The sequence below is a fragment of the Lissotriton helveticus genome, chromosome 11 (assembly GCF_964261635.1).
Source record: "Lissotriton helveticus chromosome 11, aLisHel1.1, whole genome shotgun sequence".
NCBI classification, from domain to species: Eukaryota; Metazoa; Chordata; class Amphibia; order Caudata; family Salamandridae; genus Lissotriton; species Lissotriton helveticus.
The window spans coordinates 873,035,751-873,049,798 of NC_136072.1; positions in this window are offsets into that span (position 1 = coordinate 873,035,751).

The following is a 14,048-nucleotide window of genomic DNA, read 5'->3' on the forward strand; positions in this document are numbered from 1 at the left end:
AATCGTGGGTGCATGCACACCACTCATCCTCAACATACCCTGCTACTGCCACATGACCGTCCACCTGAGATACCTACAATAGTCCCACAGTCAACTGCAGGTTCCCCTTCATACAAGTCAGCCACACTCAGTAGGCACTCCACAGGCCCAGGCCACAGAAGTAATATGTACGTCTACCATCCAACACCCCGTTGCCCACAGTCCATTTTGCCACTCTTGCCCTGGGCAACATTCATCACATCCACAGTACAACTGCATGTGGCAAATAAATCTCATTCCTCAGAAAACAGATCCTGGAACTCCCTCCAAGGACACCTACTTATTACCCATGATCTGTACACCTCCAAGTGACTCTTCTATACTTGTCTGTAATTGCGGTATTGCATGCCAAACCCTCCTTCAGCATTTACTAACCTTCACGGGTGTGTATTGCCATCCATGTATGTAGTTGTTGGAATATTGTGACCTATGTGTGTCCACAACCATACTCAGATCCCAGTGTGTGGATGGCTGCAGTTTGTTGAACACTCTGGCATTTTATATCTGTCCACACACATATGTTTTTGCCTATGGGTACAAAACCTCTCCACCACTGCGTTTTATGTTATTTAGATTTATTTTCAGGTCTTGTGCGGGAAACGTGAGTAGGTGCGGTACAAAAAGGGGGGAATCCAAAGTTCACAGCTGGAGATGTGATGCCTTTCAGTTTGAGTCATCAGAGTCCAGGCCACAGTGCTTGGCATCAATGGGCACACTGCGACCAGCAAGTCCATGTGGGAGAGTCAATAAGGTGATGCTGTTGCACACAAAGGCAAGACGGCAGACCAGGTGACCTGGGAGTTGTGCATGGCCCACTGCCTCTCACTGTCTTTTGCGTGGACGACCCACCTTCCTTGTGGGAACCTCACGTGCAGGCCTTGACGGTGCCTGGGATGCTCAGTCAGACAATTCCTCCTCCTCCTCCTCCCTCCCTGTGGCTGGTGTTGGTCTTTGCCTTGATGTTTCTGGCCTGATGACACAGCGAGGGGGCTGCATGTTGACAGCAATCTGACGTAGTGATTGGCTTATTTCCCTATGCAACGTCAAGAGCTCATCCAGTCTTGCCTCCATCCGTCCCTAGTGTTGCTGTTGACTGGCATGTTGCTCGGCCTGCTTGCTTTTAATATTGTTGAGGGCCACCACTACCTGGCTGAACTCCCTGGTGTCCCACCGGTATGCCTCCAAGATGTTTCTGAGTTCAGACATACCGGATCCTGCAGCTTCCTGGTCAGATTCTCGCCTCTGCCTTGACCCACTCCCACCACCCCTGCCCACACGAGCTGGGCCTGCGCTTGTGGGCACATCGGATCGACGGGAACCATGAGTGATGGCAGTGGTGGTGTCGTCTGCCTCCTCCTGGGTGCCCGCCGAACCTTGTCCCTCATTTTCAGACAGGCTCTGTTGTGGATTATGGGCAGGGCTCTGAGATGTCTGCTGGGATGAGGCAGGAGTGGGTGTGGCGGTTGGCACAGATGTGTCTGAGCCGGCTGCTACAAGGGTTTGGGATCCAGAGGGGCCAGGTTAGTTAGGGTCATCCACAGTGTGTTGAGAGTGGTCGCTGTCGGTGGCGTCTGGGTCCTGCTGAGCCTGGGACTGGGATTCATCACCCCCCTGGTTGGGGGGGTTCCATACGTTGCCCTGTGGGTGTGAGAGAGAGAGACACTGTAAATGCACTATCATGCAACATCCAAATTGGAGATCCATTGTCGTTCACACTGTTCCACCTGATGTAGATTGTTGTCATAGTTCACTTGTGTATGGGTATGTTGTGTGGTCAGATTGACATGTGCTCAGGGGTCATTGACAGGTTCGGTACTGTTTACGATGACTGGCACAGCCATTGTTGTGGCTTGTGTCGCCAGCACAACATAGATCCAGCTGGGCTCTGTGTGGGGTTATCTGCACAATGCAGTGACAATCCTTATGCCTGGTTCAAGCATGCACAGGGTTTAAATGCTGCTTGTTAATGTTAGAGACTGACTGGAATGTTTCAGTTTTCAGACATCAACTTTTGAGAGGTGTTGCTGTGCTGTGACGGCCAGCCACTGCCAACACCACTGGACCAGTACACCTACTTCTGGCACAAGGCTTTAGAACGTGGCACTTCTCCAAGAAGCAACACCTTGTCAATACCCCGGTCCGTGGTGCTACTTAAGTGCATCCACTGCATCAAACAGCTGTGGCAGCTGCATTGTGTGGGGGCACAATGGACTTGTGAATCAGCACTGTGCATTATTTCCTTGAATGTGTCATCTGATCTGTATTTTTTTAGTTGTGTTGCATGACGATTGTGACATTGTTGCACTCCATTGCATGTACCCAGAGGCTCTGTTTCGGTCAGGGGTGTGTGTGAGACAGCCCATGCTAGTAGTTTGAGTGTGATGTGAAAGTGAGTGTCCCTCGTGTTGTGTCTGTCCCCCCATGAAGCATGCTGCCATGACAGTGGTTGTGAGTTACTGTGCAGGATATCTGACCTTGTCCTGGTGTTGGTGTTAGCACTGGTCACAGGAGGCCCTTGTGCTGCCTACACCAGGGCCCAGTGTCAGCAATTTTGTCAGTACTTTCACACTCCCTGTGCATTGGGCATGGGGCATGGGTGTGTACATGGGCCTCATGGGATGAGTGCAGCCTCCTACCCTATACCTTGCACCCTATCACCCTCCCCCTTGCAGCCTTCTGCCACTCCCCTTGCACCCACCCCATACTGTTAGACACTGCTGGGAGTCATAGCCACCCACCCACATACTGTTAGACACTGCTGGTAATCATAGCCACCCACCCCCATACAGTTGGACAATGCTGGGAGTCATAGTCACCCACCCCTCATATGTCTGCCCACTGCTGGGAGTCATGGCCACCCACCCCCATACTGTTAGACTCTGCTGGGAGTCATAGCCACCCACCACTCATATGTCTGCCCACTGCTGGGAGTCATGGCCGACCACCCCCATACTGTTAGACACTGCTCATAGTCATAGCCACCCCCCACATACTGTTAGACACTGCTGGTAGTCATGGCCACCCACCCCCATAATGTTAGACACTGCTGGGAGACATAGCCACCCACCCCCATACTGTTAGACACTGCTGGGAGTCATTGCCACCCACCCACATACTGTTAGACACTGCTGGGAGTCATGGCCACCCACCCCCATACTATTAGACACTGCTGGGAGTCATAGCCACCCACCCCTCATATGTCTGCCCACTGCTGCGAGTCATGGCCACCAACCCGCATACTGTTAGACACTGCTAGTAGTCATAGCCACCCACCCCCATACTGTTAGACACTGCTGGAAGTCATAGCCACCCACCCCTCATATGTCTGCCCACTGCTGGGAGTCATGGCCACCCACCCCCATACTGTTAGACACTGCTGGGAGTTATAGCCACCCACCCACATACTGTTAGACACTGCTGGGAGTCATGGCCACCCACCCCCATACTGTTAGACACTGCTGGTAGTCATAGCCACCCACCCACATACTGTTAGACACTGCTGGGAGTCATGGCCACCCACCCCCATACTGTTAGACACTGCTGGGAGTCATGGCCACCCACCCCCATACTGTTAGACACTGCTGGGAGTCATGGGCACCCACCCCCATACTGTTAGACACTGCTGGGAGACATAGCCACCCACCCCTCATATGTCTGCCCACTGCTGGGAGTCATGCCACCCATCCCCATACTGTTAGACACTGCTGGTAGTCATAGCCACCCACCCCATACTGTTAGACACTGCTGGGGGTCATATCCACCCACCCCGCATATGTCTGACCACTGCTGGGAGTCATAGCCACCCACCCCCATACTGTTAGACACCGCTGGGAGTCATAGCCACCCACCCCCATACTGTTAGACACTGCTGGTATTCATGGCCACCCACCCCCATACTGTTAGACACTGCTGGGAGTCATAGCCACCCACCCCCATACTGTTAGACACTGCTGGGAGTCATAGCCACCCACCCACATACTGTTAGACACTGCTGGGAGTCATCGCCACCCACCCCCATACTGTTAGACACTGCTGGGAGTCATGGGCACCCCCCCATACTGTTAGACACTGCTGGGTGTCATAGCCACCCACCCCTCATATGTCTGCCCACTGCTGGGAGTCATGCCACCCACCCCCATACTGTTAGACACTGCTGGTAGTCATAGCCACCCACCCCCATACTGTTAGACACTGCTGGGGGTCATAGCCACCCACCCCTCATATGTCTGCCCACTGCTGGGAGTCAAGGCCACCCACCCCCATACTGTTAGACACTGCTGGGAGTCATAGCCACCCACCTCCATACTGTTAGACACTGCTGGGAGTCATAGCCACCCACCAACATACTGTTAGACACTGCTGGTAGTCATGGCCACCCACCCCCATACTGTTAGACACTGCTGGGAGTCATAGCCACCCACCCCCATACTGTTAGACACTGCTGGGAGTCATAGCCACCCACCCACATACTGTTAGACACTGCTGGGAGTCATGGCCACCCACCCCCATACTGTTAGCCACTGCTGGGAGTCATAGCCACCCACCCCTCATATGTCTGCCCACTGTTGGGAGTTATGGTCACCCACGCCCATACTGTTAGACACTGCTGGTAGTCATAGCCACCCACCCCCATTCTGTTAGACACTGCTGGGAGTCATAGCCACCCACCCCTCATATGTCTGCCCACTGCTGGGAGTCATGGCCAACCACCCCCATACTGTTAGACACTGCGTGGAGTCATAGCCAACCACCCCCATACTGTTAGACACTGCTGGGAGTCATAGCCACCCACCCCTCATATGTCTGCCCACTGCTGGGAGTCATGGCCACCCACCCCCATACTGTTAGACACTGCTAGGAGTCATAGCCACCCACCCACATACTGTTAGACACTGCTGGGAGTCCCCACATGTCACATTAATTGTTTGTATACTCAACAGGCTCCACGTCTCCTTCAATTCCGTGGACTCCCACCGGTGGTAGCAGGGCCATGACTTTCTCCTCCCAGGGATGGTATGTTGGAGGTCTGCGGGGACCAGTGTAGTGGGCATTGGCATAGTCTTTGGCCATCTTCCTCTTGACCATCCTCCGCAGATCATACCACCTGGCCTGGCAATCCCTCCTGCTGCGCCTGATTGGTGCAACAGCATTAACCTTATCGATGATCCTCGTCCACATACATGTTTTCTCCGCTACGCTGGTCTGTCTGACGAATGCACCAAACAGCTGTGGCTCAACTCTGATGACTTCATCTGTAAGGATCTCCATCTCTGGGTTGGTGAACTTTGGATTCTTTGGTGTGGTCATGGTGTGGGGTTTATGTGATTGGGGGGGTGATGGTGTGTATGGATGAGGGTGTGTGGGTCTGATTATGAAGGGTGTGTGTGGGTGTGAATGAGATAGGGTGTATGTGTGAAGGTGTATGGGTGCAGTTGTTGTTGTGCTCTCAGTGTGTTTGCGCTAAAAGGTATGTTGCAAAGGAAGATGGGTTGTATGTGTGGGTCCTTTTATTGGTCCATTTGTGGGTGTGGCTTATTTTGAATTTTTGCTGGGTGTGTGATAAGGGGTGGGTGTGACTTGGGGCCTCTGTTTGGCTGTTGGGATGTGGCCAGGACATTTTTGTCAAATGGTGTGCACACAGGAGTCATGTTTTTTGTGGTTGTGTGACTCTTTTGCACCCTCCTAGTGCTGCTTTTGGTGTTCGCATGTGCTTTATTAGTGGGGGGGGTGCGATTCGGATTTGTTGGTGCTGTCGGCTCATACGGGACGTTATTGGTGTTTTCGCGTAGACTTTATAGAGGGGTGTGCGGTTCGTATGTGTTGGTACGGCTCGCTCCTACGGGCCGTTGTGGGTGTGGGGGTTCGTGTGGGCTTTATAGAGGGGAGTGCGGTTCGTATGTGTTGGTACGGCTTGCTCCTATGGGCTGTTGTGGGTGTGGGGGTTCGCGTAGGCCTTATAGAGGGGTGTGCGGTTCCTATGTGTTGGTACGGCTCACTCCTACGGGCCGTTGTGGGTCTGGGGGTTCGCGTAGGCTTTATAGAGGGGTGTGCGGTTCGTATGTGTTGGTACGGCTCGCTCCTACGGGCTGTCGTGGGTGTGGGGGTTCGCATGGGCTTTATAGAGGGGTGTACGGTTTGTGTGTGTTAGTACGGCTCACTCCTACGGGCCGTTGTGGGTGTGGGGTTTCACATGGGCTTTATAGAGGGGTGTACGGTTTGTATGTGTTGGTACGGCTCGCTCCTACGGGCTGCTGTGGGTGTGGGGGTTCGCGTGGGCTTTATAGAGGGGTGTACGGTTTGTATGTGTTGGTGCAGCTCACTCCTACGGGCTGTTGTGGGTGTGGGGGTTCACATAGGCTTTTGTAGAGGGGTGTGCGGTTCGTATGTGTTGGTACGGCTCGCTCCTACAGGCCGTTGTGGGGGTTCACGTAGGCTTTATAGAGGGGTGTGCGGTTCATATGTGTTGGTACGGCTAGCTCCTATGGGCCGTTGTGGGTGTGGGGGTTGGTGTGGGCTTTATTGAGGGGTGTGCGGTTCGTATGTGTTGGTATGGCTCGCTCTTACGGGATGTTGTGGGTGTGGGGGTTCGCGTGGGCTTTATAGAGGGGTGTGCGGTTCGTATGTGTTGGTACGTCTCACTCCTACGGGCCGTTGTGGGTGTGGGGGTTCGCGTAGGCTTTATAGAGGGGTGTGCGTTTCTTATGTGTTGGTACGGCTCGCTCCTACGGGCTGTTGTGGGTGTGGGGGTTCGCGTGGGCTTTATAGAGGGGTGTGCGGTACGTATGTGTGGGTCCGGCTCGCTCCTATGGGCCGTTGTGGGGGTAGTGGTTCGCATAGGCTTTATTGAGGGGTGTGGGGTCGTATGTGCTGGAGCCCCTTGCTTATTTCGCAATGTTTTCTGTACGTATCAGGCGTCAAGCACGAATACGTTTGCCTGTACAAATCACGTACTAGTTCACCGTTCCGGATCATACTAGTTTGGACTTACGGCATGTTTACAAATCGTACGGTTTGAATTCCGACGCCATTTCGTACGTCTCTTCGGTTATGGTTCGTACGGGTCGCTTGTATTCGGACGTATTTTCGGGATACGGATCGTACTTTGCAGTTCGGATGGTCTTTTATGAATCATACGGAGACGGCTATGAATATGGGTCATACAACAAATTTTTTTCCAGGATCGGAATCGACGTCATAGTGTTTTCTTTTACTTTAATTGTATTTGGAATTATAATACTGAATTAAGTTTTGTGAATAATTTTTTAATTACAATATTATAAATAAATACACATTTTTATTGTTTTAATTCTTTACTTTCAATATTCTGTTATGTATTTTGAAGTATTTAATAGATTATATTTAATAACATATGCATAAAAATGAATTACACATTTTTGTAACATTTTATTATTTATTTCACATGCATGTATCATTATAAAGTAACATAGTAGCATTTTTTCTAGAATAAACAGTAATTATTGTGTTGTTTCTGTTTGTAAATGAAAACATTTATACATGTAAAAATTAATATTTGTATTTAATGATGTATAACATTGCAGTATTTGTTATATATATACATTGTACATTTTTAAATATAATGTTTTATTAATTAGCATATTACATTTTATTTTATTTAAATAAAATGTAATATGTTAAATAATTTACAAACAATTTGCATTTACCGAAGTATATAGATACATTTTAAAAATTTGTTTATTATAACTAAATAAAGAGTTAATGTTATAAACATATTTTTAATATACATTACTTTTTTTATTATATATTTTAACATAAAGTAAGTAAAGTATATTTTACAATATTAATATGTTTATTTTACACATTTTAAAAATAAGAACAATTTTTAAACAAAATTTTAAACAATTTTTAATTCGTTTCTAGTCATTTCTATGGGCATGTTGTCCTATTTTTGTTTTAATTATGCCGCCATTTTGTTTTCCGTAGTTCACTTTTTAGACTATCTACATCGTTGTTTGGGTCATTTGTGAAGACGGAACCTCGCGGTTGGGAGCTGCTTCGTGTTTCTTAATGTAAGTTTGATTTTAATTACTTTTAAGTTAGTTTTAAGGTATTTCTTAGTTAGTAGTAGTGTATATGTGTTGCTATGTGTGTTATTTAACTAGCTATGTAAAATGTACCTGTTATTTAAGTAGGTTAGTGATAGCGTAGTTTGTTTACTATCTAATATTAATGTAATGTTAATGTTTTGCTTTTAATCATTTTTTATGTATATTCATACGTTTAATATGTTGTTTATTCGATTTGTGGGTTTATTATTTGTTATGGGTGGGTTTTGTATGTACTTTATCTACAGGTGACCGTTTTGGTGAACGGACGGAATTGCTCTAGCTTTTTTTTTTTAAATAAAGGAAATTGTTGTTACTAGTGTTTTTTACTAGTTTACATACATTTCCTTATTTTTCGGGATTTTGGTGCGTTTTTTATAGTGAATTATTTTCGGGTTTTCATAGTTTCATTATCGAGAGGATTGCTACATTGGATTCTTTTCAAACAGTTGTATTTTTACATTTGTGGGGGTTTGTCATCACTATGTGGATTGTTTTTTGCTTGGATTGATTTTTAAAGCATCTATTTCGGACATATTCTACAGCTACAGAACCGTAAGTTATTATTTATTATTTTTTGGGGTGGGTCATGTTTATTTGTGGATTTGTATTTTCATTAGTTATATTATGTCTTGTGATATTAATTCATATTTTACATCACATGACATAATTTAACTAACCTTAAAAAAAAAAATTGTTATGTGTTATATATGTTTTTGTGGTTTGCTATTTGTATTTTATTAAAGGATGGATTTTGCTATTAGGTCTATGTATTCTAGACCTTGGATATTTGGGTACATACTGTTTTTTTGTTGGAGATATTCGTACATATTTATTGTTTGTTTGCTTAGATTTGGTCCGATTTTTGATAAAGATTGTTCTATTCTTAGCTCTTGGTAGATTTGTTTTTTTTTGATGCATTGGATGAGTTTGTGAAGTGTTGGTTGTCCTCTCCCTATTGTGGCTTGAAAGGCATTATGCCATCCTTCTACTGCGTTATTTGTTTTGGCTTTTTGTGCTATAGTGCTAGCGTAGACATTCCACCAGGGAATTTGGAATTTAGGTTGTCTGCGGTGACCTGAACGATGTAATCTTCCTACCCAGGTGTCTTCGAAATAGTCTAAGAAGGGAGTTATTTTTTTTTCATTAGTGCGGTAGAAAGGACTGTCAATTAATACATTGTAGTAATTTGCCACTTCTGTTGTTGGGACGTATGCTAGTGCTATTAATTTTTTGATCTGGTAAGCAAAGTTGCTGTTTGTAGAGTAGTCTATACTTAAGGTAGATTTTTGTAAGTGTCTCCATATACTTTGATTGTAATGATAACACCCTTGTATGGCAGTGTATGGGTATATTTTTAGTATAGCGTGTATCATAGCTATTTCAAAGTCTATTATGATTCTTCGTGGATAGTAATTATCTGTTAATTCTTTGATTGTTGTTCATATTTCTATGTAGGTTGCGTTTGTTTTATTTGGCAGCAATGTATAAATTAAGGGGATATTAGTTTCCTGGTATTCACCATGGATGGTATAAAGTTGATAAAAAGGTTTTGGACACACTTTAAACGTTCCGTCCATCATCCATGTTTCACAATTTTTTAGTTTTTTCAAGTTGTTATTTGTTGCAAAAAGTAGAATTCTTTTATCATGGCTTTCGTTATCATACATCAAGAATTTGTCTTCTTTATGGGTAATAGTATATTCAGGATATATTTTAATTTCTTGAAACGTTTGGGATGGAGGTGGAGTTGGATCAGATGCTCTTTTAGTTTTAGCTATTAATCGTTTCAAGTTGGGGATTGAGGGTAACTGTCCTGTTACGTGTTCTGGTACTTTGGTAAATATATTTTTCAAAATTGCAGTGCTTGTTTGTTGGGAGCCTGTACTTGCTTCTCTCAGTGTTTCTAATGCTTCCCTTACTTCTACTTCGGTCACATTGGGTGGGTGGTTATGCTCTCGTACATTTACAACATTGTTATCTACAGTTGTAGCTCTACCATAGCATGCAGTTGAATAGTATTTGCTACTTTTCCAATGTGTTTTGTTATCTTTTACTTTTTCTTGGGTGTATGTATTACCCATGTAGCTGAGCATTATTTTTCCTTTTTGAGATGTTATAAAAGTAGCTCCTTCTGCCATTTATATGATATATCTGTCAAGACATATATATGTGTTTTTAGTAAATATGCAATAAATTTATTTCAATTTGTAGGTTTAATTAGTAATTTTAAAATTATACTTACAATGTTGTTCTTTCTGTTTTCCTGATGTATTTATTTCTTTTTATTGGAGTTTTACTGTTGTAATTCCTGTAGTTGTGGTAGAAAATAGTTGTAATTAATGATATTGTTTGATATTTAGTTATTTCTCTTTTGTTAATATTTATTTAAATTGTGAGTATACTTACTTTATTTGGTAGAAGCTTTTGTTTGCGTAGATGTAGTTTGGTAGATGAAGTTTGTTGAAGCTGAAAAAATAATTTGTATTAGTTGTGTATTAGATTTGTATTTATTTACAGCTTAGACAATTTCATTTTAACGTTTAGTTTGGTAAATATTTATTTATTTGTTACATTTCTAGGTAGGTATTGATAATGTTGGACTTTTTTTGTACATTTATTCATTTTTGCTGTTGTTGATAGGAAGTTTTGTTTTAAATAAAAAAAAGACAGCATTTATAAATTTTAGGGAGTTTAGCAAAGGTTCTTGAGTTTTTAATAGTACATAAAATGGGAATTTACTTACTTGTGTTGTTGTATAATATGTTGTAGTAGTTGGTCTAGGTTAGTTTTCTTTTCTCTTCAGCAAAGTAACCGTTTTTCTTTGTGTTTGTTCCAACAATGGTAATTTGTAGTTAATTATGAAATTGTTTTTATAGTAGCTAGTTAAGTACTTCTGTATTTTGATTGGTTGATGGAGATTTAGTTTAAATTTATTGGTTGAGAAGTTTACTTTGAATTTGGTATCCGTTATTTTTTAATGAGGGTATTTTATTTTTTATTTAGTAGTAGTATATAATTAAATATGTTTTGTGTGTGTTTTATATTTAAATATATATGTTTTGTTTATATTTTAAAAACTGTTTATATATGTAATGTGTGTTAATAAATATTTTTTATTGAGTATATTTGAATTATTAAGTATGTTTATATTTATTGGTGTATTAATAATACTTTATACGTATTTTAAATATATACTATATTTATATATGTTTATTTAGAATTTATTTAAAAGTTATTAATAATTATATTGTTATGTTGTTGAGAGGAGTGTGTATTTAATGTTAAATAAAATTGACGATATTTTTTGTATTCGTTAATAGGCTGTATGTAAGTCAATAATAGTGTTGTCGATATTTTTGTAGTGTTTCATATTATTTAAAGTATTTTCGATATTTTTGTGGTCGATATAATTTAAAACAATATTTTTGTAGTCGATAATAAAATATCGATATTTGTGTAAATCCTTGTTTAAGTATATGTTGACGATATTTTTGTGTACGATATTTTTGCGGCGATGTTTTTGTAGGTCGGTGTTTTTGTTATCAATATTTGATCAGGGATCCCTTGGCAACACCTTCTGAAACTGCAAGATGGTGCAATCTTGTATTCATTGGTGACACCACTGGACTGGTGCCTATGTCTCCCACCATGCAGGGACAAGGGCGTGATTCAGGCACTAAACTCTATAAATATTCTGACAATAGGAGACATGTTCTCAGAGGGCATAGTGAAAAAATGGGATGAGGTGGAGACAGGGGATCAAGACGTAGTGTTGCTTATTAGATTCCAGTATCATAGGACAAGGCAAGCGCTGTTGGAAATTCTGGGCAGCAATCACATTGAGCCTCACGATGTAGTTCTTCTTACCCATACCATTAAAACTAACTCCCCTACCCAGATAGAGTCTAAAATGTACAAACTTACTCATGGCTACAGAGCAAACCACTACACTAAAGCCAGATTAGCTTGACAAGCTGACCTGGGAACAGACCTAGATGACGATATTTGGAAATATTGTTGTGAGAGCTCGAAACGTATTTCTCTGAACGGTCGACATAGGCTGATTCATTTTAAATTTTTAAACAGAGTCTGTTACACCCCTGAGAGGCTGCAAAGATATGGGCTGCGTGACTCGGCTGAGTGTAAACGCTGTGATGAAGGTGGGGCAGATTTTTTCCATCTAGCCTGGCAGTGCCTGGAGATAGCTGCTTTCTGGATGCAGATATTTAAAAACGTGGGTGATATTATTGATATGACATTGAGGCCTGACCATATGCTGGCCTTATTGAGGTATTCTAAGCCGGTACTTAAAGCAAACAGGAGGCTGGTAGACATGGAGCTGCTGATGGGTAGGTGGAGAGTGGCTATCTGCTGGTCCCGTGGTCCTGCTCCCATGATTGCAGGCTGGTCAAGAGACATGCTTTACTGCAGTACGCAAACTGAAAACTATAGCGAGCTCCTTCCCCTGCGTAATTGCCCTAAAAACTTCTGGTGACTATATAAAACATATTTGCTCACTAAAGATGCTGGAGCAGAGAGTGCTGATACTGCTGCGCGGGATTAATAGGAGGAGGATGAGACTTAATGGATATGACGCCAGTAAGAAACGTTGCAGGTTATTTGGAATCTAAATGACTAACTGATGGTTTATGTTGAGTTAGATGATTGGGATGTATAAAGTGTATAAGTATTGTGAATTGTATTATATGCTGCAGCACTGCTATCTCAGGGTTTTGGATGAGTACTGTAATGTGCAATAATTGTGGACAGGGCCTATGGCCCTAGATTACCTGACAGACTGCAAAGTTATTATAATTTTTTTCTTGCACAATATAGGACCCTGGACTTTGTTGTAATTGACAAAATGTTAATAAAGTTATAAAAAATAAATAAAAGTTGGGCGGTGGGACAAAAACACGGACTTGAAAATGGTCTCTTTTATGATACTAGGGTGATGAAATCATCCAGCTCATTTGGGGGGTAACTCGCATACTTTACTCCCTCGTGGACATCTCTGGAGCTGTCCAGCGGGCGGACTCACAGTGGGTTAACTTCCTGTAGGTTAGTTTAACAAAGGATAGGTGAAAAAGTTAGAGAATCAAGCTATTACGACCTACTAAGCCGCCTCCTTCAGAGTTACAATAGCGAACTTAATGTTGAGAACCCAGACTTTGAGATTCTTCCTTCATTCTAGTATAGAAATTCTTGTTCTTGACAACTTTTCTCTCTCTATTCACTAGAGACTTTATGATGTTCATGTGAGAAGGGGTAAAGCAGTAGTATTCATAGGTTACATGAGCTGGATGTTTTCCTTTAGCTCATTTTGCAAGATACTGTTGATCTTTAGGTCGAGCCTAGCGCAGCGCGCATGCACTGCTCTAGGTAAAACGACCTATTGGAATCACTCAGGACTTAGGACACGTTTGTGCATGTGTTTTTTTTCTGTTGATTTTTTCCTATTGGGCTTTGCGTGCATAGACAGCATGCAATTGGGCAAAGGCGGGTGCATGTCCCACCTTTGCCAGGAATTGTAGCCGCCCACGGCGGTTAAGTGCAGTGTGCCATCTGTTTTTCTGCAGCGGTGGGCACAAGCTCGTGCGCACCACTCCAGGGCTTCTTATCTGCGTGTGTGCGCCGCTGTTCATGCCGTAAGTGTCTGCGCTATCAGCCCCTGCCCGTCTGCCTCGGGCCTCTCCCTGTTGGCGCTACTCTCAGGAGATAGCTTTGTGGCGTGACAGTAAGCAAGAAATGAGCGCAGCAATTACGGAGGGCTGAGGCGGGTGAGGTAAATAGGCTACACACTCACTGCAGAAGCACAGACTGTGTAAACGCTACCTGCCGGCGCTTCGGGCCCAACACCACTTCAAAGACGAATACCGGGACCTGAGCTTTCACCTCAGCCCGGGATGTTGTAATACCCAC